The 12605-nt window shown below is 42.1% G+C and overlaps 1 protein-coding gene across 1 annotated transcript in view; it reads left to right on the top strand.

Annotated features, from left to right (window-relative positions):
• The window catches only part of LOC121599567 (Krueppel-like factor luna), a 136006-nt gene that overhangs the window by 58772 nt on the left and 64629 nt on the right, over positions 1–12605 (top strand). The window lies entirely within an intron of this gene.

Below are 12605 nucleotides of genomic sequence, written 5' to 3'. Positions count from 1 at the left end.
TTTAATGTTGAACACGTCAAACTCTTACAAAAGATCTTCCACCGATCGATGACTTAGCCGGGGAGTTTGCCCACGAAATTTTAGATTATCGTTTCAAGGAACCTCCTCCCAAACGGATCATTTACGGAAAGGCAGATGCGTCGTGTTGGACTATTGTGTTTTGTCTTCCTCACACCCCTCTGCACAGTTCATTGTATTAAATACTCGTGCGTCAATCGTAAAGTCCCAGCAAAATGTATCCTTTCTGCACATCATCTAACGCACCTCAACAACCAAAAACAAAAAAAAACAAAGCACTACGTTTCACCAAAGCTTCAAACGTTACTATCTTAATCTTGACTGGTTTGAGTGACCTTTCATGTGGAAGGCGCTTGTAAGTATTTAATCACCGCCCCGACCTGATCACTCGAAAGCCATTAAATAGGGCGTAAAATTGATTTCGATACGAGACCCTCCCTCGGAAAACGTTGATGTCGGGTCGTACTTTTAATGATAATCAAGCGAATGCGTCCAAACATGACGCTTTATGCGCGTAATGAGATCCTCCACGGTTTTATAGGGTCGAGATACTATAACGGGTTGTCCCTTTAGGATCCTTCGTTAAGGGGCGTCGCTGGACATTTGGTGCAATTACTAAAACAAAAACCAGAGCCAAAACGATGGCTTGCTGCACATGGTATCCGAACTAAGTGCGGTACAACTCGTCGTCGGTGGCAGCCGTTTTAAATCTTATGCGCCGATCGGATACTCTGAATCTACAGCATGGTTTCGTGCGTGCAAAAGCGTGCGTGATCGAGATAGGATCTTGTGGTTTTCTTTTTTTATATGCACTGCACGACATCCGATCGTACCGGGTCCGATAATGATTTCGATAATTAACCTCTTCGCGTCGATATTCGAGACGACGGGTTCCAGATGACTTCTAGGTTGCCAATCGATTGGAGCCAAGCACAGTTCGAGGCAAGCATTCACCGTTTCAGGAATTAAGACACCCTAGCTGGTGGCGGTTTTGGGGCTACCAACATAGCTTACCACCAGCAGCAGTGGTCCCCCATTATCTACCTCCTTCCTACCCGAGACGAGTCCAATGTCAATGGTGCTCTGAGCTCGTCGTGGTAGTATAATTAAATATCATTTAGCTCTACTTTTTGATTAATTTAATTAATTGCGCTACGATCGATCAGTCCGACCGAACCCAAACACTTTACTGCCTCCGTACGGTGTCACCGGTAGCGGACACCTTCGACCGACTAAGACACCGTCGGACACGCAACCAAGCTACCACGATGTTTACGTTCGGCATAAAATCGGCCCCCCGTCACACAAGCTCACCCTCCGCTTCAGAGCTAATGATTGATCGGTTCTTCTAACCCGACTCCTCTCCCGTTCTTCTATCTTTCCCAGGTAAGGAAAGATCTACCGCCTCGGTCTCATGAATCGCGTGGAAAGCGTCAACGATAAATTGTCTTCGTGTAGCCGAAATCGTCAAGAAGCTAAACAACAGCTGCGGCAAAAACAAAACCGAACACATACCACTAATGAGTTAATCTTCTTCCCCTCCCCATCTCACCCCCTGTTTCGATTGTAGATACACTACATAAAGGGTGGAAAGGGCAGTCTGTTTGAATGCCCTGTTGATTTGAGGTTGTGGAGGCTGGTCCGAGGGTCAGCCCGCTGACCAAAAACGGAAGTTTAATGGTTCACCCAAAAGATCGCCTCTAGCACCGACCGACATAACCGCATACTCTTGTCCAGGGCCCTTTTTCAAGTGCTCCCGCCTTTCCACACAAAAGCTCACCGAGCCCAAAAGGAAGCCTCTGACCTACGACCTCGCAGTGCTCGAATTGAAGCTAATGGTGTGCTCTCACACACCCACTTTGAATCGGTAGAGCTTTTTTGTATGTGCTCCTGATCGGTGGAAACTCCTTTGATTGCTAGGACGTACTCGACGATACGCCACGCCTAACCATACCCGCCTGCACTCATTAGCGGTAATAAATACGACCCGCTTCGTCGGAACGCGCTTCGACCGTACTGACCTCGAAGTAATTAGTTCGAACAGACGTACAGAGGTACGTACCGGGCCGAGGTGTTAGAACTTCCATCTACGGGAAACCAGCAAACGGCCAGAAGGTTTTGCCGTAGTGCACCGTTCGGGCTCCCTTGTTTGGGCATTCTGTAAGGCGGAGGTTACGGTGAGGGATCCTAAGGCATGCGAGTTTCGTCATCCCTAGGACAGCGGGATTTATGTTCATTGCGATGACGTTGCTGACTTCATTTTCATACATGTTGGAATCTCATTATTGCGTGCCATTTTGGATCAGTTTTTGTTTCAAAAATGGACGTTTCTAGTGTCGTACAGGTACACCATACCGTATTTTAATCTACAGAGCAGTTGGAAATTTACGTCTAATCACTTCATATTATAAGAAATCGCACATTGTCCAAGTTGAAAACAACTAAATCTTAATCGTTTGTCAGTTTTATTTACAACTCTGTACCTACTACTCTTAGTCCCAACTAACATGTTCGTGTGCAGCTGGGTCGCTGGTCTGAAGTGATTTGTTAGAAAACCTATGTACCACCACGAGCGACAATAAAGCAGCGCACTCGTGTTACACAAAAACCCCATACTTTTGCGGTTGCATAAACCGTGTAAGTAAGCACATGTGAAACCTCCACAAAACCGCGGGTCATTCAACATTCAATCCACCTTTCCACGTGTCCAAGCCCGGCAGCTCAAAACGAGGAAAGGACTCTGGAGCACGGCACGGTAAAGCTATTCCAGCAAATATGTGGTGACACTTCTCGGCACTCCCGTCTCTTCCAACCCGATGTGATTCATTTTTCAGATCCTACGGTCAAAACGGATTGCTTTTGGAGCCAACCCCATGTACTGTTTGAAAGGAAAGATTGAAATAAACAGTTACCCAGCTAGATCCACACATTCGGCAACCTTCCCGAGTGTTTGTCTTTACTGTCGCGAGGATCCACGGCACGCAGACGCGCCTCCTCACGATCTGTGTACCATCGTGTGTACCAACAAAGAAGAGAAAGCTCTAGTCATCGATCCACACCAGATTCCGTGAAGCGTTTTTCGAAAGCCAGCGCGAAACGAATGTGTAGAACAATATTTCCATAAATCACCAAGTCATCTCTCCTTCGTCCGGCTTGATCCACCAACTGTAGAGCTTTGTTCCGCAAGGCAATCCCCTTTTCAAACGGCGCCCAGGAGTTTCTCTCCTTCTCTGTTCGATCTTTATGGATCGATTTGGCTGGGAAAATGTTTTACCATTGCTTAGTTTTGGTACGCTTGCGGCAAACACGCGCTTACACCTATGGAAGACAGTTGACATGTGCCTTCTTCTTGGCTGAACCACACCGACGCCCCTGCTTCACTGGTTCAATTGTTTCCCAGCAATCATAAATTAATTAAAGACCATTATGTCCATCAAGGTGGGCTTTCTTGAAGTTTCCCACCAACGTCTTTCACCTGTGATGTAAGATTGTGACTGCATGTGAGGGATAGTGCTGAGATGAGTTGCCTCGATCAGAAGAAAAAAAGCGTCAGCGGCTCTGAAAACATCGAAAAACGCAAACAAAGCATGCCCAATCTTTCGATAAGCCCTATAAATGAAATACGAAGCATATTGATGTTGTTTTGTTGGTGTTGTGTTTACATGTGATATGTAATTCTATTTATGTTATGTTAGAAATATTGTCCACCAATTTTGCATTTTGCACGTACTGTAAAAATATTTCGATATCAGTACTTTAACATGGGAACCGAAGTTTGGTAATAATAAGGAAACCATGTTTTCAGTTACATTACAGAGTAACAGAATACTTATATGCTCCAAAATAAATGTTCCAAACAGTATTAAATTATTAAATTTTGCTTCTGCCTCAACGTAGTATGTAGATAAGTTACAATGATAACACTAAAACATGCAAAAAACATATAGAAATAAAAAAACGATTCATTTGCCTTCGCTTTTCTTACTTGCCATCATAAACGATGCAAAAAGCAAAACGGTTCAGAAATGAAAGGATTCAGCCTGATGAATCATGTATCATTGATTAGAAAATTGGTACAAGTTGTAACTTTTTTTCTAATAAGAATAGTACATTAAAGTAAAGATACTAATAAAAATAGTAGTGCAGGGTTAAATACAGTTAATCTGCTTAAAAAGATGGATAAACATTTCTATCTCCAAAATAAAGATGAAAATGATTCTCATACTAAATTGAAAACAACTTGTACGGACAAAAACATACCAAATCACTGGCACCTGTGCCTGATTGAAAAACACACACACACAAAATCTCGGAACCAATCCTCAGCACCAAACAAGCCCACACGCATTTTAGTGATTCGCCTCACTCACAAGCAAATATTGCCGGAATGCATGTACCCGCCCGCTAGTAGTTCCTTTGAACCACAGAATGTTCCGCATATTTGCTGCCCGGTGTCCCAAGGTGTCTTGGGCGGCACAATTGATTGAACAAATTAAAAACGCAAGCCCCGAGCGGCAAAACCGCAGACGCCGATGCCGCCGTCACCAACCGCACCAACCAACTGGGACCAAACCCTCAGTGGCGGCAAGAAGTCTTTTTTGTGCCGATCTCTTCGAAGGCAAACGGTAAGGCGTGTCACTGCACGATGGCAGCCCGAAAGCCGGTCGACTGTTAACCATATTCCGTCACCAAGCGATGGAGCTGCTTCCTCAGCGCATGACTTGGCTAAAATATCGCCGGCCCGCTTTACACGTTACAGCTGGCGGAAACCGCATGGGCAGCTGTTGCTGCTCCCTTTTCTACATGCCACGCACATACGCACACGCGTGTTAATAACTGTTTAACGGAATTAGCATCAAGAGCTCTAAGATGTGGTGCGCGCACACGGAGAACCGTTCATATCCGCCAAGCACCGCGGTCTGATCACGCCTGTCATAACAATGGACGTGTATATCAGCGTGCGATCAGATCCAACGCCGGTCGGCAAGATATTTCGATCGATTCGTCAAGAGAGGACACAATAGGGTGTAGGGTTCGATTTGTAACGCTAGAGGGGAGCACGCTGGTGGAGTTGGCGGAGCAATGTGCGTTTATCTGTGTGCTCACTTACTGTTGTTGGTACGTTTTTGTAGTATTTCTTATTCATCGTACATTGTAACGGTGGCTATTCTTATAGGAATAATATTTTGAAAGAGGAGTGTCACTCGATTGTGAAATGTTTACCGCACCCAACCTTTTTCCAAGCAACCTTGAACCAGCCATTTTTCAAACTGTCGCCTATCATGCCTCAAATATTTTCTTTACTAAACTAATTCGTTTTTTTCTAGTTTTTGCGTTTTTAATATGCTTACTGCATTGAAACTTCGTTATTTATTTATTTATTTTGTTATGTTTTTTTTTTAATAATTTGCTTATACATAAGACGCAATCATTTTTTCATTTACATTATTCTGTATGTTTGCTGCAAACAGCTAAAGTAAAAAATACCTAAATTGATGAGTATTACTTTTATTTTTATTATTATTATTATTATTATTATTATTATTATTATTATTATTATTATTATTATTATTATTATTATTATTATTATTATTATTATTATTATTATTGCTTCTTACCCACGGATGAAAAGATTTGTTTGAAATCCCATTCACTGTAAATATTACACAACTGCTAACTTCCTTTTGCGATGTATGAAATGTTTTATTTTCACTCACAATGATTCGTCACCTTTTGTTTGTACTAATGTCTAATTTCACGCTTCATCATCTCGAGCCACACGTTCAACTAAGCACAATTTTGTTTATGATATTTTTTTGAACTGTCCTACACGCTCTACACCCACTTTCGCAAACAACTTCGCGGCATGACCACGGTGTCCAGTTTCGGACATTCTCCGACACCCATCTGTCACAGCTAATTAGCTTCAATTATAACGTACGTATCTTCGAACGACCATTAAAAGACCACCATCAAACCGTCCATCACTTTCACTGACTCACTATAGCCTGAGAGGTCCTTCCATTCTCCGGCCAACAATGAGCCGTGTGGATCACAATCGGCAATAAAAAAGAAACAGTTAACCTCAAATGCTGATGCTTCTTGAAGGCAACAATCGAGTTGCTCTAGAAAGTGAAAGAGGAGTTTTGTTTTTTAGTTTTGCGACATTAGCTCCAGATCTGTTCAATGTCGCGATTGAAAGAAACGCAGATGCTTGTGCGCCACTGTACGCCTGCTCATTACAATTAGGTTACTTTCTTGGATTTTTATTTAAATCTTTCATCAAGTTTTGTACCCAAGAACCCGAGGATGTCAACCAACAAAAAGAACACATAATTAATGTAGTTCACACAACGCACTTACCTTTCACCGCAGTGCGTGCTCACGCTGAGATAATGGGTATGTATATTTGGAACAGAACTGTACCTTACAGCACGCACAGGAACGATTTTGCCATTGCGATAATCATAATTTATTGTGAATGGTGCGTAAAGCGCGTAGACAATGCGTGATCACACTGCGTACAAAGATCCACGATCACTCCTGGCACGGCAAAAACCAGATACTGGCGCACTCCAGGAGGTTCTGCGCATTCAACTTTTACTGATCTTGTTACCCATAGGCCGGTACAATTTGGCATTCAGCAGCAAAGCATAGCAGGCAATTTATAATAATTTTCTACACGCCCTACACCCTTCCACCCATTCACATGGCATGCAAACCAAACAAACATGACTCACGCAGAAGCCAGCAGAATCAGGAAAGAGAGTCTGAACTCATGACTTTGTGCAGGAGGCATAGATCCTTTCTTTCTGTCCGTTAAATTGCCCGTTGACCATGGGCCAAAATAAAACCACCATGGGCCTATACTGTCTTACGGGTGTGCACGGGTATTTTTTTATATGTCGCGTACTTTCCAGTCCAAAAACCACAACCAGTGCAGCCCCACCCGAGGGCGGGGCCCTCGGCGTTGTTTACGCTGTGTTGCTCCTTGGCATGGTGATCTCTTTTAGTTTTGGGATGCCTGGTCGGAACTCAAAATGCTGTAACCGGTTTCGGGAGCCACGCCATTCAAAAACCGCAGGCGCCGTTACTTTGCGCACACGCGCGTTGTAAACAACTATCACGCAGAACGAACGATTGCTCCGTTTTGTTTCATTGTCGGTTTTATTTTTGTTATTTCCTCGTGCCATTTGTTTTACGCTTTGCGTTACGTTTTGTTTGGGTTTTTACAATTTCGTACACCGTGTCCTCCGATCGATGGCGAGGACGATGGTCGAGTTCTGGGCAGAAGGTGGGAAGTTGATCCTTTTCCTTTTTTGTTTTTCCCTCAGACACAACGGAATCTTTCGTTGGGCTATTTTTAACCGTTTCAGGGAGATCCTTTCGCTTGACCGTCAGAAACCAGTTACGTTTCAGGGCGTTGGTAGTGATGCTATTTTAGGGGTTAATGCTGAAACAGGTTCGAAATTCTTTGAATTCACTTACCTATATGTAATGAGTGTAAGCTATGTTTCCTTTTTTTTCCATTGTTTTTTAGTTGTGACACTACATTTCAGTTAAGTTTGTGTTCACTGTGATTTTAAAACTGTTCTAATCGCTTTAGTCCTTGTTTGTTGATTGAAAACCTTTCGATATCCAATAACTTAATAAGGATTGATTTTAATTTTGGATTATTGTTGGACATGTTTATTATGTTTATGATTTGTTTTTGCAGTCTATTAGTTTTTACCTGAGTTCATTTATTTGTTAGTTATTTATATAGCTATTATTGTTTATTGCTTGTTACACGTGATGTATATGAACCTAGGGGGGTTTCATTTAGATTTCCGCGGAACCAAGCATGAGAACAGTAGTGTTTAATCATATTTTTGTTAATTTTTTACATCAATTCGGAAAGAAATAATATATTTCATGCATATAATTATTGCGAATAACGAAATACAAAGGAGTCATGAACCATTCAATCTTTAATTATACACGATAGTCATTCGACAATGTGGTCAATGTGTATTCAATACAATAAAATGATAGCAAAAGGTACGATCAAACGGTTCAATATATTTTCAAATAAATTCAAGTTATCGAGCACCATCGATTTGATTAAGATCACTCTGAAAAAATGTAAGCTGAACACATAATTTCCCCCGCAGCAATTGTCTTCAAATTGTCCAGAAACATCCACCAAAGTGATAACTAGCGCTGAGGGGTGGCAAAGGCTCGATGAGTGTAAAAGCATAATTTACTTTCAATCCGCACCAAGCGAACGTCACCAAACACGACGCAAGCGGAGAAGGGAAGATAAATCCGAAAGTAGCTTTCTGTCACCTCCACAGTCGTTGGCTACTGGCTGCCCACCTACCCACCAGCTCAAACCTTAGCCACAAAGATGAAGAAGCTCGTCGCATGTTGGAATTATCGAAAGGCGTGCGTTGTACTTTGGAAGTGAGTTTTTTTTATGGATGGCTCTTCCTTGCCTTACGAATGCTATGCTATTCACGCATTCACTTCAATCACATCGCGGAGGCCGCACGTCTGCTTGCATGCTCTGCCCTATCGGACACCGTAACCGGTGATGCTGCTGAGCCCGCCAATGATGATGATGCGTTGCGCATCGATTTGCGTTCTCACGTATAAAGGCCGCCCCGTCGACCTGTGCGCAGACCAGCCGTACACACCGTTGATGAGGGTCAATTAGGGCGAAACATCTTCCCTGCGCGTATACGCCACAAACCGACAGCCGGAAAGGAAAAACTGACCGCTCCGGATGTAAAGTAGTCAAAGGTCTTTTCGACAGTGCCACCCATTTTCTTCTCCAGCTCCCTCCCCCCACCCTTATCCGTTTTAAACTCAGTTGAACGCGTTAAAGTCATTTACGATCGAGACCTCTGCCCTCCTTCACAATGCATACGCCGTCACCTCACAGCATAACCATCCCCCAAACAAGGTCGTTGCCAAATGATGCGCACGAACCTTGGTGGTTGCGCATGTCCGTTCCGTTAATGTGATGGCGAACTTTCCGCTCCGAACTGCGGCAAATTACTTACCCGTTCGTCATTGTCGTTGGATGTGTAGTGATCGAAATGTGTTGTTTTTTTTTCTCCCCGACCCTCCGTTAAGTGCGGGTGTACGTTCGATTTCAAATCCTTGGGTACGATGCTTCCCATAAGTTACGCGCAAATGTAAGGCGGCTGTAAATGAAGGTGTACAATGAAAAGCCAAACTTTCGGGCACCAACGATCCAATGCGAGTGTTTAGGTAAAAGCGTTTCGGACACCATTTCGGGCAAGGAAAAAGTGACCCCGAAAGCGAAAGTGACCTGGTCCAAGGTATGGCCTTTTTTGCTGGGCTTTTCGATAATTTGTTGTATAATTATTGATTTGAAAATGGATTGAAAAAAACAACAAAACTTTTTTCTAATTGGATTCATGGTAAATGTTGAAAGCGGCAAAGTATTCCATTCCAGATGTGTCAAATTAATTTCACCAGCGAATCTTTCATTAACCGGAACAACCTTTTTTCGGGTCACATTATCGAATCCCAGGGCTACAATATGTTATGTTCCAAGTATTCAACACTTTTGCTCGCTTTGTATTACTACTGCAAAACGTTTTAGGATGCTGAAGTAAAATGTATTGGAGAAAAATAAAGTTAAACAAACAATCTTATATAAATTACATTCGTAAATGTCGAAATAGAGCTTGCGTGAAGGTTTTGGTTTTTTAACTACATTTCATTTAATTTTTATCAGAATAAAGAAGGCCATACACCGGAAGTAAGGATATTCTATTCCGTAACTATTTAGACTGTAAAACATATGGCAACAATGAATTTCCTGGTGAATCACCGCTGACCATTATTTTTTCACCGTGAACAAAGCGGGAAACCACAAGGAAATGCGTTTAATATATTATTTTAATATGTTTTATGTGTTTGTTCGATATTTTGTTTAGTCTAAATAGTTGAGAAATTGAATTTTCTTTCTGTTTGTGTACAGTAAGTCATAATCTGATTAATATTTTATGAGATATAGTAAACACACACCAAATTTCACGTTCAATTTTACTGGAGCAGTAACTCGAGCTTAAGCTTTACAAAGCATCGTGGATGGCGATTGGCCAAACAGAGAAAAAACACCAAAGATCAATTTAAGAAAATTCAATTGTTAATTTTGAAAACAGTTTTCACAAAATATCAGCTTATGCAACAATGACAGTTTCCTTTTTTGCCATTGCTTAGTTTTTTTAAATTTTATTTATTTTTTTTTTTTGTTATGAATTTTAAGAATACTCTTTCAATAGTCAAATCATAATCGTATTTTTTTAAATAAAATATACGCCATGCTGATAAAGTCTTCGGATTTAAATCCTTCAATCTATTTGTCTTCAAATCGAATCGAACTAGCCCGCCCAGTAACACAAAACAGTTAAAATTATCATAAATCCAAACACTTCACAAAAATCCATCCACCTGACTGCTTCTTTCCATTTACCAGTCGTAAAAAGATACAATTATGAATGCGAAATAACGCACAATATTTTGCAGCCAAACGAAGATCGTAAAATCATTCAGTCAAGATCCTTCTCGCCCCATATACCATCAAAGTATCATCAAAAAATGCGACCAAAGCGAAGCAGATGAGTATGTCAATTTGGTCCACTTTTCGAAATGTGTTGATTGCACACGAATTTAGTTCTTTTCTACGCAAACTTTTACGACCCATTTTTTCCCTATGTTCTTTTGTGGGTGAATTACCTGTTTCTTAGTTTATTTCACCTATCCGACGAATATAAGTGAGTTTTTTTTTGCCTTGATACAGGTTAGGTTCGTTGGCGAATATATGTAAATAGGTAACGCTCTGCTATAGCTTATCTTTTACCGACTTGCAGAGATGGTATCGAAGCACACGACTCAAGAACACGTTGCAAATTATATTCCCGATCCGGTTTCCGATCTTGTCGTTTGTTTGTTTCATTCTTGGGCTTGGCATAACACGGGCATGGACACACTGTTATAAATTATCGTTTATTAGTGTTGCATGCTTGTAAACCAAGGCTGTCAATCGATACAATTAACAATCAACAAAATCATAAATATGGTTATAAAAGCAGTCAATACGGTTCATTCAGTTTGACACACTTTATAAATGATATTTGAAGCATCTTCTATGCGCAATGCTTTAGTCACAGTGAACATGGCATCCTCGTAAAGGCTAATTTACTCATGAAAGCTTTCAACCTGCGGGTTTGTCAAGTGAATATTCAAGTGTCTCCAATCCGCAATTCTGCCAACTCAGGAAATGATCGGTGTCATAACCGTGTCAGTCCAGATCGTCCAATCAATCATTATTTGCATCGGCGTGCAAACGTACATGAGGGCAAAAGCCCTACCCCTAAGAGGTCGGAATGGCTTAGAATCGTCCTCTGACGGGTAATTCAAATCCGGCTGCTAGGCTTACGTTCTGTTACCCTCGTTCCCAAAAAAGGGAAGTCCAATTTGTTTGAGCGAGCTCCCAAAAGACAATCGTTACCAATCAATCGTGTACCCGTGACAGTACGGGTACGGTAGCCTATTTTGGGCTTGACCGCTCCCAAGAATTGTCAGCGCACGTACGCAGTAGAAGCCACACACTGCTGCCCGTCTATGAGCAGGTCTCGACAAATAGAAATCCCCGCGACCGTCAACATCTGGGTGAACTATAATCGCTTCAAATCACTTCCAGCAGGAGTTAGAAAAGTGTTTGAAGCATTGTTGACAGGAGTTCTAAGCATGGCATGAAACAGACTTGTTAGATGGCATTGAGGCTGTAGACAATATTATCTTGTAGTGAACAATCTTACAATTTGCTATTGAATTGTTGCAGTTAACCTGTATTATTCTAGCATACGGTCACTAATAAAGGAGATGAAAATCTTATGGATTTGCAGCAATGGCAAATGGCGCTATGTTAAGAAAATCTAATAAATATGATGATTTGAGTATAATAATGAATTTGTACTACGCTAAGACTCTTTAATAGTTAGAATCAGGCCTTCTAGCAACATAACTTTACTCCGGTGTCAAAAATTCCTGCCCTTAGTTCCCCATAGATTTATAAACGGCCTATTCATGTCCTACCTACCCACATCCCCCGTATGCCTATCCTTCATCATGCTTGCTCTAGCTCGTGCCGCACGTGCCCTACATGGAAGGTGAATCGAAAATCAATCAATTTCAAATTCGTTACATTTTTAACACGCACCTTCTGCTAACGAACATGTTGCTGATTCTAGGAGGCATAAGGCCACCGCACTGCAGGGAAAGTGTGTGTGCGTACTTACCGTGCGGCAGTCTGGCTGGCCAGAACATTCACGTCAGTGGCAAGGTCTAGCCAAATATCTAGAGCACCATGCCCGTGATCGTGGCCACTCCGCACGCATCTCATTCGGGTGTGCACACTCTCGAACCGATTTGGATCCGGTGCGTCTAGAAAGCCCAAAACGTCTAGCCATAGAACGCTAGCCATGGGCCGGCGGGTAGTAACCAAATTTGCTCAGCACCGCCAAACTCCAATGAACGCGCGTAATTGTGCGCGCATGGTGCGGGTG

The sequence above is a fragment of the Anopheles merus genome, chromosome 3L (assembly GCF_017562075.2).
Source record: "Anopheles merus strain MAF chromosome 3L, AmerM5.1, whole genome shotgun sequence".
In the NCBI taxonomy this organism is placed as follows: Eukaryota; Metazoa; Arthropoda; class Insecta; order Diptera; family Culicidae; genus Anopheles; species Anopheles merus.
The sequence above is the reverse complement of the archived record's forward strand: the minus strand, read 5'-3'. Positions and strand labels throughout refer to the sequence as shown.